We start from the raw sequence: 15,718 nt of genomic DNA, 5'->3' as shown, positions 1-15,718 counted from the left end.
TTGTGAAATTATTTATTTCGGTTTGCATGTTGACCGGTTTCTATAATAGGAAGGAATTTGGAAAAATAAAATTGAGGTATGAGAGAATTGATTACCCGTCTTTTAAAAAAAACTGGTGTCCAAAATAGGCCGAAACTCTGCCGAAATTTTGAAAAAAAAAGAGAAAAAGAATTTGGTTTCAAAAGTTTCATGTCTTTTCTCTATTTTATTATGTCAAATCTGACTGAACTACGCAAGTTTGATTCTCACCGGATGTGGGATACGTAGGCAACCCTCACCGGGTCCAACTCCATTTTTGCAAAAATAACCCAAAAAATGAAATGTTGTTATTCTGTCTTAAATAAAATTAAGTAATGTCGTTCTTGTCTAAATAGCCCAAAATATCCCCAAAAGGACGTCAAAAGGCTGTTTCTGGAAGAATAACCACTTACGGACCGTTCTCAAATTTTTGGCTACCTAGCAAGCACAACCCTAAAATCTTCCTTTTCAAAGTGCTGAAGGGCCGTATTTGCAAAAGTAGCCATGTTATTTAAGTGTTTGCAAAACTGACCTCTTTTGTAAAATTCACTTTAAACCAATCACCTTAATTTAAATGTGCAGAATGAGCACGAGTCAAAACTTGCCAATGAAGGTCATGACCAAGATTCCTTTGGAACTGTATATGTGGTTGGAAGATTTGGGTGAATCAGGACAAGATGTGGTCAACCTTTACTTGGGGGGTCTCACCGGGTTATTGAAGATCAGGCCTAGAGGAGACATAATAAAGGCACTGGTTACGTTTTGGGATCCAGCTCACAACGTGTTTCATTTCTCGGATTTTGAACTCACACCCACTTTGGAAGAGATAGCTGGGTATATTGGGATCATTGAAGCTCTGAGAGACAAGTATTTGGTCTCTCCAAGAGATGTCACTCCACACAAGTTTCTAGATTTGCTAAAGATAAAGCGGGGGGAGGGGGAGGGGGGGTCCAATACCCAGATTTGGCAGCTGGTTTTTCCACTCCACAGGTCATATACCAGCGATATGGACACATAGGGGGGTTCAACAATCCAGAAAGGAAAATTTGCAACAAAGAAAATCGACTAAAATGGGAAGAACACAAGTGTTTCGCTTTTACGGTGGTATTTTTGGGTCTTCTAGTGTTTCCCAGGAAAGATGGGAACATCAATGTGTGGATAGCTGGGGTCGTCAACACTTAGCTTACTCAGGCCAAAAGCACCCTCGCACCCATGATAGTGTCTGAAATATTCTGAGCTCTCACTACTTGTAAAGCAGGAGGAAACTTTTTTGAAGGGTGCAACTTGTTACTACAAATGTGGATGATTGAGCATCTATGTCATCGTCCTCAGTACATGAACTATGGGTCGACAGGAGAAAGCTACATAGGGGAGTTTTATACTATGGTCGACGGGTTCAACATGCCAGAAGGGGTTGCAGAATGGACATCTTGCCTCCGCTCTGTCACTGCAAATCAAATAGAATGGACGTTGGGTTGGCTTCCTATTGATGAAATCATATACATGCCAGCTATCGGTCCTCACTTCCTCCTGATGGGTCTTAGAAGTATCCAGCCTTATGCGCCATACCGGGTTTTGAGACAGCTAGGGAGATGTCAAATAATGCCCAAGGATGAAGACCTCAGCCTTCATGTGGTTAAGATCCGTTCTGATGGCTAGTTTCATGACATAGTGGTTCGTCAGATTTGGAGTGAGTGTCAATATCTGATAGCAAATACCCGAGTGCGTGATCTATCCAGAGGTGAAGTCTCACCCGGTTACCTCGCCTGGTACAAAAGGAAAGTTGAGTTTGGGAGGCCATCTAAAAGACCCTACCCTCCAAGAGTTTGTCGAAGCATCACAAGAACAATGGGAGTGATTGCCAAAAGAAACTGAATATCGGGCCACCATAAGCAGGTTAGATAGACAAATCAGAGGCCTTAAGTTTGATAGTGATGTGCAAGCCGTTGTAGATGAGGGTGAGAAGAAAAAATTAGCCCAAAAAAATGAAATCCTCTCGGCCCAGATCCAAAGGATGAAGATAGCTGCTGAGATTCCAGACAGAAGAAGAGCAGATGAAAAACTCATTCATGGCCTTAGGGAGAAAATATGTGATTACGGGGATGATCTAGAAAAATCTAAAGGCAATTTGGCAAGAGCTATGGCACAGTTGGCAAAGAACACCGAGGGGCAGGTAGAGTTTGTTCAACAACTAAAAAGGAAATATGATGGAGAAGTCACAAACTTGAAGAAAAAGCTAAGCACCCTCGAGAATGAGATGGACAAACAAGCCAAGAGCTTCAAAGCCGAGAGAGAACATTGTTACGCTTTGATGGCACAGCTAGAGGGAGACCTACAACATTTTCAAGAACAGAATCATACTTCCACTCAGGTCTTGGAGGCTAGATCTAAGTAGATTGGACGGTTGTTGCAAGAAAAGGGCATCATCAGGGAAAGGGTTAGAAGGATCGCCGACTATAATATGATGAAATGCAACGAGTGTAAGGACGTGACCACGTCCATGTTCTTCGCCACAGTGATGATCTTTGTCCGCTAGATAATGGAGGATATCTATAGCCTCCAGGATGACATGGCACGTAGGCCCACAACAAGACCAGATGGTGTTCCTAGGACAGGATTGGAGGCACTGATGTACTCCTGATTATGTTTTCTTTTTCGAGTCTTTTTTAAGTTTTTAATTCTCAAGTATGTAGGGTCGAGTCTTTGTAATAGAGAAAATTACAAATCTTATTTTAATGAAAAGTTTGAAAAACCAAAAATGTTTTATTTATGTTCCATTTATTCCTTGAACTATGTGATGATCTGATTCACGAGGCATCATGATACGTAGGCAATCCTCATCAGATCCGATCATGATTTTTATAAATAACTCAAATAAAAGAGAAAATGTGAAAAAGAGAAAACCAAAACCGAAAAGAAAAAAGAGAAAACAAGGAAAGAGAATAAGAACAAGAGAGAAAATGAGAGCGCAAAAGAGAGCAAGAGAAAAGATTGGGGAGATAAATTAAAGCCGGGATGAGACATGCAATCGTTGCAAAACATGTAGAAACACTTTTAACTGCATAGGTGCATCACACCCCCAACGTGCGATTTCCTATGTTTTAATTTCTTCAAACTAACCGGTTTGTTGTCTACTATTGAGTATAGGTTCTGTTTTTAAGGTGGTTGGTTTGTGGTAACCTGGCTTCACACTCGTACTTCACAAGATCAAAGGGTAGTGTAGAAATATCGTCAGAAGATCATCCATCAACGATTCCCATCTCAGAGGATAGCCCGCTATCGGTTATCCCAACTTTAGAGTCAGCGACAGCTGAAGAGAACAGGGCATTGTGCCTCCGCATGCTAGAAATGTGGGACGCCTAGTCCAATGGTAGAGAGCTGCCGAGTGCCATACCCGGTTTCCCCGAGTTACTTCCCAGAGCAAGTGGAAATTCCAATGTCCCTATAAATTACCCGAATACCCCACTTGGATACCCCACCATCTCAGCTCACTTCACCAGAACACCTTCTGAGGTTTACCCCAAGTAGTTTCGGGAGTAGCATCCAACATATTTACCGCACCACTAAACTCTGCTACGGTGCAATCCACTTTGCCCAGGCCAAGCTTTGATCCATCATCTTTCACCTTCCGAGTACCATCTTTTCTACCAGAGCCTGCAGTTCACCACCAGTTCTTACCCTCAACAACCCCGATACGAGTTTACCGTGGGACAGGAGAAGGCTACAAAGAATCCCGAGCAAGAGGAAATTACCCGAAAAATGAGGAGCACGGAACAGAGCCTTAAGAATATACAAGGTTTAAGCAGACAAAATAGCGTATCCTACGCTAATCTGTGTATGTTCCCACATGTGCATTTGCCACTGGGTTTCAAGACCCCAAAGTTCGAAAAGTATGATGGGCACGGGGATCCCATAGCCCATCTCAAGAAGTACTGCAATCAATTATGAGGGGCAGGCGGAAAAGAAGAGCTCCTAATGGCTTATTTTGGAGAGAGTCTAGTTGGCATTGCATCTGAGTGGTACATGGACCAGGACATATCTCGTTGGCATATTTGGGATGATCTGGCTAGAGATTTTGTCAGGCAGTTCAGTATAACATAGACATAGCTCCCGAGAGAAATTCTTTGTTGAATCTCAAAAAGAAGTCATCGGAAAGTTTCCGAGAATATGCTGTTAAATGGCGCGAACAAGCGGCCAGGGTCAAGCCTCCGATGGATGAAACATAAATGGTGAGTGTCTTTCTATAAGCCCAAGAGGCTGACTAATTTCAGAATATGATGTCTGCAATAGGGAAACCGTTTGCTGAGGCCATCAAGATTGGTGAGATGGTCGAGAATGGTCTGAAAACAGGGCACATACTAAGCCAATCTACCATAAGAGCTACATCCCAAGCAATTTGAGGTGGGTCCGGAGGTGTAGCAAACATAAAGAAGAAAGAAGAGGTGGCAATGGCAGCCTCAAGTCTGAGAAACCCCCGTCCACCTAGAGGTTACTTCCCTCCAAGTGCAACCCTCGTCCACCCAGAGGTTACTTCCCTCCAAGCGCCCCACAACATTATTATCCTCATCAGAATGTGGCCTATACTATGGCTCCTCAGCCGTACGTAGTAATGAATGCCCAGCCATACGCTTGGCCACAACAATAGTTCAACCAAAACCGAGCTCAACCTTCTAGAAATAACTCTCCTCACCAAGCTTAGTATAATCCCCGACCTCCACAAAACAATTTCCCCTACAATGCCCGTGCTCAAGAGCCACCTAGGAGAACAAACTTTACATCTATTGGTGAAACATACTCTAGCATGTTCCCTAAACTGGTCCAAATGGATTTACTACAACCCATACCCCCGAATAGACAAAACCCCGAGTCACCATCCTACCGGTCCGGTACCCGATGTGCCTATCATTCTGGGGTAGAAGGGCATGACACTAAAGACTTTTGGACTCTAAAAAGGGCTATAGAAAACCTCATAGAGCAAAAACAGATAGTGCTGAAGGATGAAGAAATTCCTAATGTGACCAACAACCCATTATCGGCTCACAACAACGGGCCTGTTATTGGGATGATTTGCAAAGATAAAGAGTTTGATCCTTCCTTGAAAGCCATCATTGCAATCGCTGATGTCGAGAAAAAGCCAAAGGCTGATGTAAAGCAAGAGAAAAGGTAGAATAAGAGTAAACCCACCCCTCAAAATACAGAAAAGACAGTGGAAACCAAAATTGAGGCAGTATCCCTAGAAGATGCCATTCTTTATGATCCCCGGGGTCACAAAAAAGAACAAATAACATGGAGTCCTCCATGAAGGTTCGAGCTGAACAAGGGATCTAAGATGTACGTGCCTAAATGGACCTATGTGGTACGGGGGCCAGTAATTTTACCAAGGCTGAATGAGCCCGTGGTTATTGGTTGCGCACCGCAGAGGCCCATGACAGACCCATTGTCGTCCCGTGGAATTATAACAAGGCAGTAGTAACCTACAAAGGAAAAGAGGTCATGGGAGAAGCAAATGAAACTAACCAAGCTGAGAAATACCTTAATGTGGGAGAATTGAACAATGCCAAGCAGAAACGCTTCCCGATCAAAAGGCCAGTTAGTGCCGAAGAAGCAGAAGAGTTCTTCCAAAAAATGAAAACTGCGGACTATGAGGTAATAGACCAACTTTGGAAGTTTCCTTCACAGGTTTCACTCTGTCTCTACTGGTGAGCTCAACCGAGCATCGGAAAGTGTTGATAAAAATCCTCAACGAAGCTTATGTTCCAATTGAAACCACTGTTGAACAACTGGAGAGGATGGCGAAAAGATTCTTCGCAATTAATCAGATGTCCTTTAGCAAGAATGATTTTCCCACGGAAGGGGCCTCCCATAACAAAGCCCTCCATCTGACAATTAAATGTGAGGAGTACTATGTGAAGAGAGTCATGCTGGATGGCGGATCCGGAGTTGATATCTGCCCTCTCTCAACTTTGCAAAGAATGAAGATTGGGACTGATAGAATCAGGCCTAACAATGTCTGTGTGCGTGCCTTTGATGGCATCAAGAGAGATACCATAGGTGAGATCGATTTGATTTTGACTATTGGTCCTATGGATTTCGAGGTGACCTTTCAGGTCCAAGACATGGACACTTCCTATAATTTCTTTTTGGGAAGACCTTGAATTCACGCGGCAGGGGTTGTACCTTCCACTCTCCACCATATGGTGAAATTTGAATATGAAGATCAGGAGATTGTAGTCCATGGAGAGGACGAGCAGTCAATTTACCGGGACCCTTCAGTCCCATGTCTCAAAGCTAAGGAAGGTAGTGAACATATAGTCTATCAAGCTTTCAAGGTTGTGGTTGCAGACCAATGCAAGGAGGGAAGCCCATGCCCTCAACCTTTTCTGTCGAATGCGTCCATCATGGTCGCTACTGAAATGATCAAGCATGGTTATAATCCTGGGAAGGGACTCAGGGCATCATTGCAAGTTATCACAGAACCGATCACTTTACCTACCAGCGAGAAGTTTTTCGGTATGGGTTTTCATACCACAAAAGCTGATGTGTCATGGGAAGATGAACGAAAGAGCAATTGTTGGGTTTTACCTCAGCCGGTTTCACATCTCTACAAAATATTCGTCGGGCCCAAGTACAACGAAGAAGAAGAAGATGAGGCCTTCACGGCCGAGGAAATTGAAGAAATATATGGGGCTGTAAGGCAGATGTTGTATGAAACCCATATAGTCCAGCCGGGAGAAGGCTTGAGCACCGCTGAGGTGCTGTTTATGGGGCCCAATGCCAAGTTGCAAAACTGGAAGGCTACTCCATTCCCAATCAGGCGGGAATCCTGGTAGTCCAGTCTTGCCACCTTTTCTACATCACGAGTTATTTCAGGGTGTAACTCGGATGTTTCTTTTAGTTTATTGTCTTTAAATTCCAATGTAAACCTTGTTAACTTCAAAATTCAATGAAATGAAATCAATATTTCACCGTTCATCTCTCTTTATTCTTTCTGATTTTTGTTACTTTTTCTTATTTCTTCTTTCAGTTCTAATAATGCGTCTTTAAATAACATGACATGCTTGCGGACTTCACGCCCAGATCCAAACACGCTGTCTAATTGTGAAATAATGAACCAAGAACTGGAATATGATGAAGAAGAGGCTTTTAGGAAAATAAACCGAGAATTGGAACAATTCGAGAATAAACCTAAGCCAAACTTAAATGAAACTGAGCCGGTTAATTTGGGTAGTTCTGAAGAAGTCCAAGAAACTATGATAAGCATTCACACGAATGAAAGAACCAGGGATGCATTGATCCAACTTTTGTTCGAATTCAAAGATGTGTTTGCTTGGTCCTACGATGACATACCAGGATTAAGTGTCGATTTGGTGGTCCATAAGTTGCCGACTTACCCCGATTATCCCCCTGTCTAGCAAAAGTAGAGGAAATTTAAAACTGATATCAATGACAAGATCAAAGAAGAGGTCACAAAAACAGTTGAAGGCGGGAGTGAATCTGAGTGGTCTGATACACCACATGGCTAGCTAATGTGGTTCCCGTGCCAAAGAAAGACGGAAAAACTCGAGTGTGTATTGACTATCGAGATCTGAACAAAGCAAGTCCCAAAGACAACTTCCCTTTGCCAAACATCCACATCCTTGTTGATAACTGTGCCAAACATGAGATACAATCTTTCGTAGATTGTTATGCAGGATATCATCAGGTGTTGATGGGGCACCTATTGCTACAGAGTCATGCCTTTTGGTTTGAAGAATGTAGGGGCAACTTATATGAGGGGATGACTACTATATTTCATGATATGATGCATCAAGAAATCGAGGTGTATGTGGATGACGTGATCATCAAATCCAGAACACAGGACGACCATGTTCAGGGCCTGAGAAAGTTCTTTGAGCGGCTGCATAAGTATGATTTGAAGCTAAATCTGGCTAAATGTGCATTTGGGGTTCCGTCTGGCAAACTTTTGGGATTTATAGTCAGTCGGAGGGGTATCGAGCTAGACCCAATAAAGATAAAGTCTATTTGGGATATACCTCCTCCGAGAACCAATAAAGAGATTATGAGTCTGCTGGGAAGGTTAAACTACATCAGCCGGTTCATTGCTCAGTTGACATCCACATGTGAGCCCATATTCAAGTTGTTTAAGAAAGATGCGACAATTAAATGGACAGATAATGTCAATAAGCCTTTGACAAAATCCAAGAATATTTGTCGAACCCGCCAGTCTTGGTCCCACCCGAACCAGGGAGGCCTTTGTTTTTGTATCTGACAGTCTTGGAGAATTCCTTCGGCTGTGTCATCGGGCAACACGATGTGACCGGGAGGAAAGGCAGGCAATCTACTATTTGAGTAAAAAGTTCACAAGTTATGAAGCCAAATACTTCTTGTTGGAAAGAACTGTTGCGCCTTAACTTGGGTCGCTCAGAAGCTTAGGCATTACCTGTTAGCCTATACCACTTACCTCATTACCAGGCAGGATCCGTTAAAGTACATATTCCAGAAGCTGATAGGGAGGTTAGCGAAATGGCAGATCTTGCTCACTGAATTTGACATAGAGGGTGTTTGACTAAGCTTATAATCTGGTCAAACTGGCTTATAAGCACTTTTTGACTTATCTACGCGTTTGGTAAAATTAAAAGTGCTTATAAGTAAAGTGCTTATAAGCCAAAAATAAGCCAAAACCCATAAGTTAGTCTCCCCCAACTTATTAAATTTCAGCTTATAAGCTCTTTAAGTTTGACCAAAATATTTACTATTTTATCCCTAAAATACTTCTTTTTAAAACAAAACTCTATGTATAGTACTCTATCCTAGTTCTTCATAAAACCTAAACATACGTTGCCTCTCCAGCCATGCCATTGCTTCTTTTGTTACGCGCTTCTTTTGTTCTTCTCTGTAACTATCAGATAAATTGCAGGTAATTTGTCCCTTTCATCCCGTCTGTTTTAAACTTTACTGAGTATTTGTTGTTTGTCAAATTTACGTTTCTCGAGCAGTGTTTATCTGCATGTATAACAGGCCATCCTTTCGCTTTTATGCATGAGTTTTTTTGTCTTCTTACTTTTGTGCACATAGAGATATTATGAAGCTCAAAATGAGAAATTTAGGAATTCTGGAAGAATCCAAGAAACATTTACCAGAAAGAGCAAAGCAAAAATAAGATGGAATTAAGCAAAGAAGGGTAGAACTTAGGTGGAAAGAAAGAAGAGGACCGGTGTTTCTCGATTGTACATTAGAGGAATAGCAAAGTGGAGTACACACGCTGGTTTAATAGAAACAGATTTTATAATTAAAATGGCCCAAGTTTGTTGCGGAAGCCAAATGTATATAGTGTGAATAAGTCACAACTACTATACCAAAAATTATGACAGCCACCAAATAATAAATAAGACAATAAAACAACAATAAAGGAAACACTAGAATTTACGAGGTTCGGCTAATTTTGCCTACTCCTCGGACACAACCAATATTTTATTCCACTCCAAAAATACAAGTGAAATAATACTAAAGAGAGAAGATACAAATGCCTTAAACAGATGAGAAGGAAAATGAGAGGTGTGTCTCAATCCTAAACATTAGGCCTTCTTTTATAGGGGAAAAATCCCCTCCAAACTTAACTCCCAACCAATGTGGGACTTTGGCATTTTGCCAAACTTCAACAAATCTCCACCTTGGCAAAATTCCACATTTTCAATTCTCTCTCAATAACAAATTTTGGTTGTGTCTTCATCTTCAATCTTCAGTGTTCAACAATGTTGATCAAATCCAAACAATGTTGAAACTTGACCGCAGTCACCACCTTTGTCAGCATATCAGCAGGATTCTCTGTAGTATGAATTTTTTTCACCGTGACTCCACCTTCTTCTATGATTTCTCGTACGAAATGATACCGAACATCAATGTGCTTCGTCCTTGCATGATAAACTTGGTTCTTCGCTAATTGAATAGCACTTTGACTATCACAAAAAATTGTGATACCTTTTTGTTCAACACCAAGCTCCTTTAGCAATCCTTGAAGCCAAATTGCCTCTTTCACAGCATCTGTAATAGCCATGTACTCTGCCTCTGTTGTAGACAAAGCAACTGTTGACTGCAAAGTAGACTTCCAACTAACTGGTGCCTTTGCAAAAGTAAACACATAACCAGTAGTTGATCTTCGTTTGTCCATATCACCCGCAAAATCTGAGTCACAATATCCAACTACAGACTGATTGTCTTCCTGCTCAAAAACTAACCCGACATCTACAGTATTATGAATATACCGTAGAATCCACTTCACAGCTTGCCAATGCTCCTTCCCTGGATTGTGCATATATCTGCTAATAACTCCAACAGCTTGTGAAATGTCAGGCCTTGTGCAAACCATTGCATACATCAAGCTACCAACAACATTTGCGTATGGTACCTTTGACATATACTCTCGTTCAGCTTCATCCATTGGCGACATAGTAGTACTTAGCTTAAAATGGGAAGCAAGTGGAGTACTAACTGGCTTAGTCTTGTCATCTATGCCAAAACGTTGAAGTACTCTCTTCAAATATTCCTTTTGAGATAAACAGAGTTTCTTTGAACGTCTATCTCTAATTATCTCCATGCCAAGAATTTTCTTTGCCTCACCCAAATCCTTCATCTCGAACTCCTTCTTCAGTTGAATCTTCAACTTATCAATTTCTTCCAAATTCTTGGAAGCTATCAACATATCATCAACATATAGGAGAAGATATACAAAGGAACCATCTTTAAGCTTGTGCAAATACACACAATGATCGTATTTGCTTCTCTTGTACCCTTGCTGCAACATAAACTCGTCAAATCGCTTGTACCATTGTCTAGAAGATTGTTTCAATCCGTACAACGATTTTTCAAGTTTGCACACCATATTTTCTTTTCCAGCAACTTTGAATCCTTCTGGCTGAGTCATGTAGATTTCCTCCTCCAAGTTTCCATGTAAAAACGCAGTTTTTACATCCATCTGAACTAGTTCCAAATCCAATTGTGCTACCAAAGCCAACATAATTCTAATGGAGGAATGTTTTACAACTGGAGAAAACACTTCATTGTAATCAATTCCCTCCTTTTGAGCATATCCTTTGGCCACCAATCTTGCTTTGTAGCGAACATCTAATTGGTTAGGAAATCCTTCTTTCTTTGCAAATACCCATTTGCACCCAATTGCTTTCTTTCCCTTCGGGAGATTGGCCAATCTCCATGTATGATTCTGATGAAGGGACTGTATTTCATCATTCATGGCAATCCTCCACTTATCTTCTTCTGAACTTTGGACAACGTCTTTATAAGTAGTAGGAACATCATCAGCTACAATTGAGGTTGCACAAGCAACCGTCTCTATGAGACGAACAGGTTTCGTTATTGTTCTTTTTGGCCTGCTGGTTGCTATTGATTCAAGTTGTTGTTGAGATTCCTGAGTTGGAATCTCCTCTACTGGCTCTCCTTCCAGAGGGTAATCTTCATTTGTTTCCTCCTCTGCTTCTTGTGTAGGAAAAATAAATTTTCCCTCAAACTCCACCTGCTTAGAAGCACCTTCATTTTGTTTGGTATCTTCTGTTACCTTATTTACCATAGAAAATTCATCAAAGGTAACATCTCTGCTGAATATTACTTTCTTTGTCATAGGACACCATAAGCGATATCCTTTGACTCCAGAAGTAATTCCCATAAAAATAGCCTTCTTTGCCCTTGGATCCAATTTTGACTCCGTCACATGATAATATGCAGTTGAGCCAAACACGTGCAAAGAGTTATAATCTACAGCAGGTTTTCCGTACCATTTTTCAAATGGTGTTTTGCCATCAATAGCAGCAGATGGTAGACGATTAATGAGGTGGCATGCATATGTAATTGCCTCAGCCCAAAATTCTTTGCCCAAGCCAGCATTGGACAACATACACCGTACCTTCTCCAGCAAGGTCCGGTTCATACGTTCTGCCACTCCATTCTGTTGTGGTGTATGTCTAACAGTGAAGTGTCGGATGATTCCATCATTTTCACAGACCTTATTGAAATGATCATTTTTGTATTCACCTCCATTGTCTGTGCGAATACACTTGATTCTCCTGCCTGTCTGATTCTCCACCATCGTCTTCCATTTGAGAAAAATTCCCAACACTTCATCTTTGCTCTTCATTGTATACACCCATACTCTTCGGGAAAAATCATCAACAAAGGTTACAAAATAGTGCTTCCCACCCAATGAAGGTGTTTTGGAAGGACCCCAAACATCAGAGTGTACATAATCCAAAATGCCTTTAGTATTATGGATCGCTGTACCAAATTTAACCCTTGTCTGTTTCCCTTTAACACAATGCTCACAAAACTCCAAGTTGCAAGCCTTTACTCCTTTTAACAATCCTTGATCTGATAGAGTTTTCAAGGATTTTCCTCCAGCATGTCCCAAGCGCATGTGCCATAGCTTGGTTGCTTCTGCCTCTTTGTCGTCACTGGATGTTACTGTCGCTGTCCCAATAACTGTACTGCCACGATAGCGATACATATTATTATTCTTCCGATTAGCCTTCATTACCACTAGTGCACCGGAGCATACTCTCATCACTCCATTTTCTGCAATGATTTTGAACCCTTTTGATTCTAGGGCTCCCACAGAGATGAGATTCTTCTTCAAATCCGGTACATATCGAACATCTATCAATGTTCTGATCATTCCATCATGGTTCCTTAATCTTATTGAACCAATGCCATATGAGGTAAGAGGGTTGTTATCCGCTGTGTGGATGACTCCATATTCTCCTTCTTGAAATTCCACGAACCAGTCCCTGTTGGGACACATATGATAGCTACAAGCCGAGTCCATCAACCATATGTCTGATGATGTTGATGACTCTGTTGTAACTAATGAGAAGTCTGAATCATCACAATCAGTTACATTTGAATCCATAATAGCCTTTCCATTGTTATGTTTGGCCTTATTCTTCAACTTCGGACAGTCTTTCTTCCAGTGCCCTTTTTCTCGACAAAAGGCACATTCATCTTTGCTGGGTCTGGATCTTGACTTGGATCTTCCCTTCTTTGTCCTCGTTTGATTTTGAGGACGACCCCTCACAAACAGTGCTTCTCCTTCTCCACCCTTCTGTTTTTCTCGCTTTCTTTGTTCATAGCTGTACAAAGCTGAACAAACTTCTCTGAGAGAAATTTCGTCATTTCCATGGAGTAGAGTAGTTTCAAGGTGCTCGTACTCATCAGGAAGTGACGCCAACAACATTAAGGCCAAGTCACCATCATCATAAGTTGTATCCATATTTTGCAAATCTGTGACCAACTTATTGAAACTGGTGATATGTTCATTCATCGTGGTACCAGAAACATAGGTGAAGTGAAACAGTCTCTTCTTCATGTACAATTTATTTTGACTGTTTTTCTTCAAAAATTTATCCTCCAGTGCTTTCCATAATTTATTTGCAGAAGTTTCCTTTGTGTATGGATATTTCTGCTCTCTAGCAAGGTAGGATCGAATGGTACCGCAAGCAACACGATTGATAATTCTCCAATCTTCTTCTCCAATAACATCTGGTTTCTTTTCTTCAATGGCCAGATCTAGCCCTTGTTGAAAAAAGGACATCTAGAACCTCGCCTTGCCACATCCCAAAATGTTCGGACCCGTCAAAAATTTCTACCGCAAATTTCGCATTTGACACAATTCTTGTCATAAGCGAAGATGCCAATGATGACGTATTGTTGACACTTGATGTAGATTCTTCTTGTTTATTGTCCCCCATATTTGACACAAATATTATTTAATAGCTGACGACACAAATCAAGATTATTTCCTTTCTGATGTAGAAGATCAGACTAAGTTGCAACTACAGAGCATACTCAGACAGAACCTTGACTCAGTTACCAAGATAAATCTTTTCTGATGTGGAAGATCAGACTATGCTGCAACCACAGAGCATACTTAGACAGTACCTTGGCTCTGATACCAATTGTTGCGGAAGCCAAATGTATATAGTGTGAATAAGTCACAACTACTATACCAAAAATTATGACAGCCACCAAATAATAAATAAGACAATAAAACAACAATAAAGGAAACACTAGAATTTACGAGGTTCGGCTAATTTTGCCTACTCCTCGGACACAACCAATATTTTATTTCACTCCAAAAATACAAGTGAAATAATACTAAAGAGAGAAGATACAAATGCCTTAAACAGATGAGAAGGCAAATGAGAGGTGTGTCTCAATCCTAAACATTAGGCCTTCTTTTATAGGGGAAAAATCCCCTCCAAACTTAACTCCCAACCAATGTGGGACTTTGGCATTTTGCCAAACTTCAACAAAGTTAATATACAATTCACTTTAAATCTAGTCTAGTATAACAAAGCATAGCTGTGTTCGTCCTTAGGTCGAATTCTAACTCCCGTTTCTATAATATAATTTGTTTATTTCTATCAAGATACGTTTTCATTCTCCTATGTGCTTCTAAACTAAGTTATGCATGGTATTGATGTAGGATATATAACTCAATATTCTATCTTTTTAATAGCATCAGTATCCTCCTAAAAAGAACTTGGCAATGGCTTGATTAGTAGTAGTAATTAATATCAGTCAAATCTATTTACTTTTTTTGTGGATAAGATTATTTTATTTATGGTAACTTAAGTTAATCACTAGTAGTACTGTTTATTCATTAATAATCCTTCAGTGGAGGGAAATAATGGATAAAATTGTAAATACAAGTGAGTTTCTTTCTTTCTTTGTTTGTTAGTCTGCTTTGCATAATGGATGAGTTATTAATTCTTTCAGTTGGGCCATGGTGTTTTGCTGATTTGCTTTCTCATAGCTTCTATTTGGGGTAGTTTAATTTGTAATTTCTGTATATAAAAGTTCCGATATGTTCCATATTCCTATTTAAACAAGCTTGTGTTGTTATATGTGTACGTTTATAGCTAAATCTTGTAATCTCTTCAGATTGTTGACATTCAATTATGGGAGAATGACATAATGCTAAGTGGGACGAATATGCGCATATTAAATTCATTGAATTTTGTGAGTAAGAAGTTAGAAAAGGAAATAGGCCAAATACTTACTTGTCTAAAGATGAATGGAAAAATATGGTAAATGAGTTCAATAATAAGACGGGACTAGAATATACTAGAAAACAAATAAAAAATCACTGGGATCACATGAAAGCAGAGTGGACTCTTTTTAAACAGTTGATGAGAGGTGAGACAGGTTTAGGATGGGACCTCACAAGTAAAACAATTATTCCAGACGATGATTGGTGGGAGCAAAAAATTAAGGTACGTTGTTCGCCCTTTTCTATTAATTATTTCATAACTCTATTAATTGTTAGTTTCATTTGTTTGCTTAGAGTAATTTTAAATTCATTTTTACAGAAGAATTCTAAATACAAAAAATTTAGGAACAAAGACCTTTCGCTGATATGGTTTCGTACGATGCTTTATTTACTGATATCATTGCCACTGGAGAGAGAGCACGTGTAGCAAATAAAGAACAAGAGTCGGAAGTTGGGTTAGATCAAGATGATGATGGAACAAATGATGTTTATGATAACGACATAGAACAATGGAATGATGAAAGAAGCGATGAAAGTCACGATTTGCAGAATATGGATTCAATTACGTTTCCTGAGCCATCGCTTAGAAAGCGAAAGTCAATAGATGGCAGTGGCAGTAGCAGTCAAGTGAAAAAGCGCAAGACA

This window comes from Nicotiana tabacum, chromosome 5 (genome assembly GCF_000715075.1).
Source record: "Nicotiana tabacum cultivar K326 chromosome 5, ASM71507v2, whole genome shotgun sequence".
NCBI lineage: Eukaryota > Viridiplantae > Streptophyta > Magnoliopsida > Solanales > Solanaceae > Nicotiana > Nicotiana tabacum.
Note: the sequence above shows the minus strand (reverse complement) of the source record.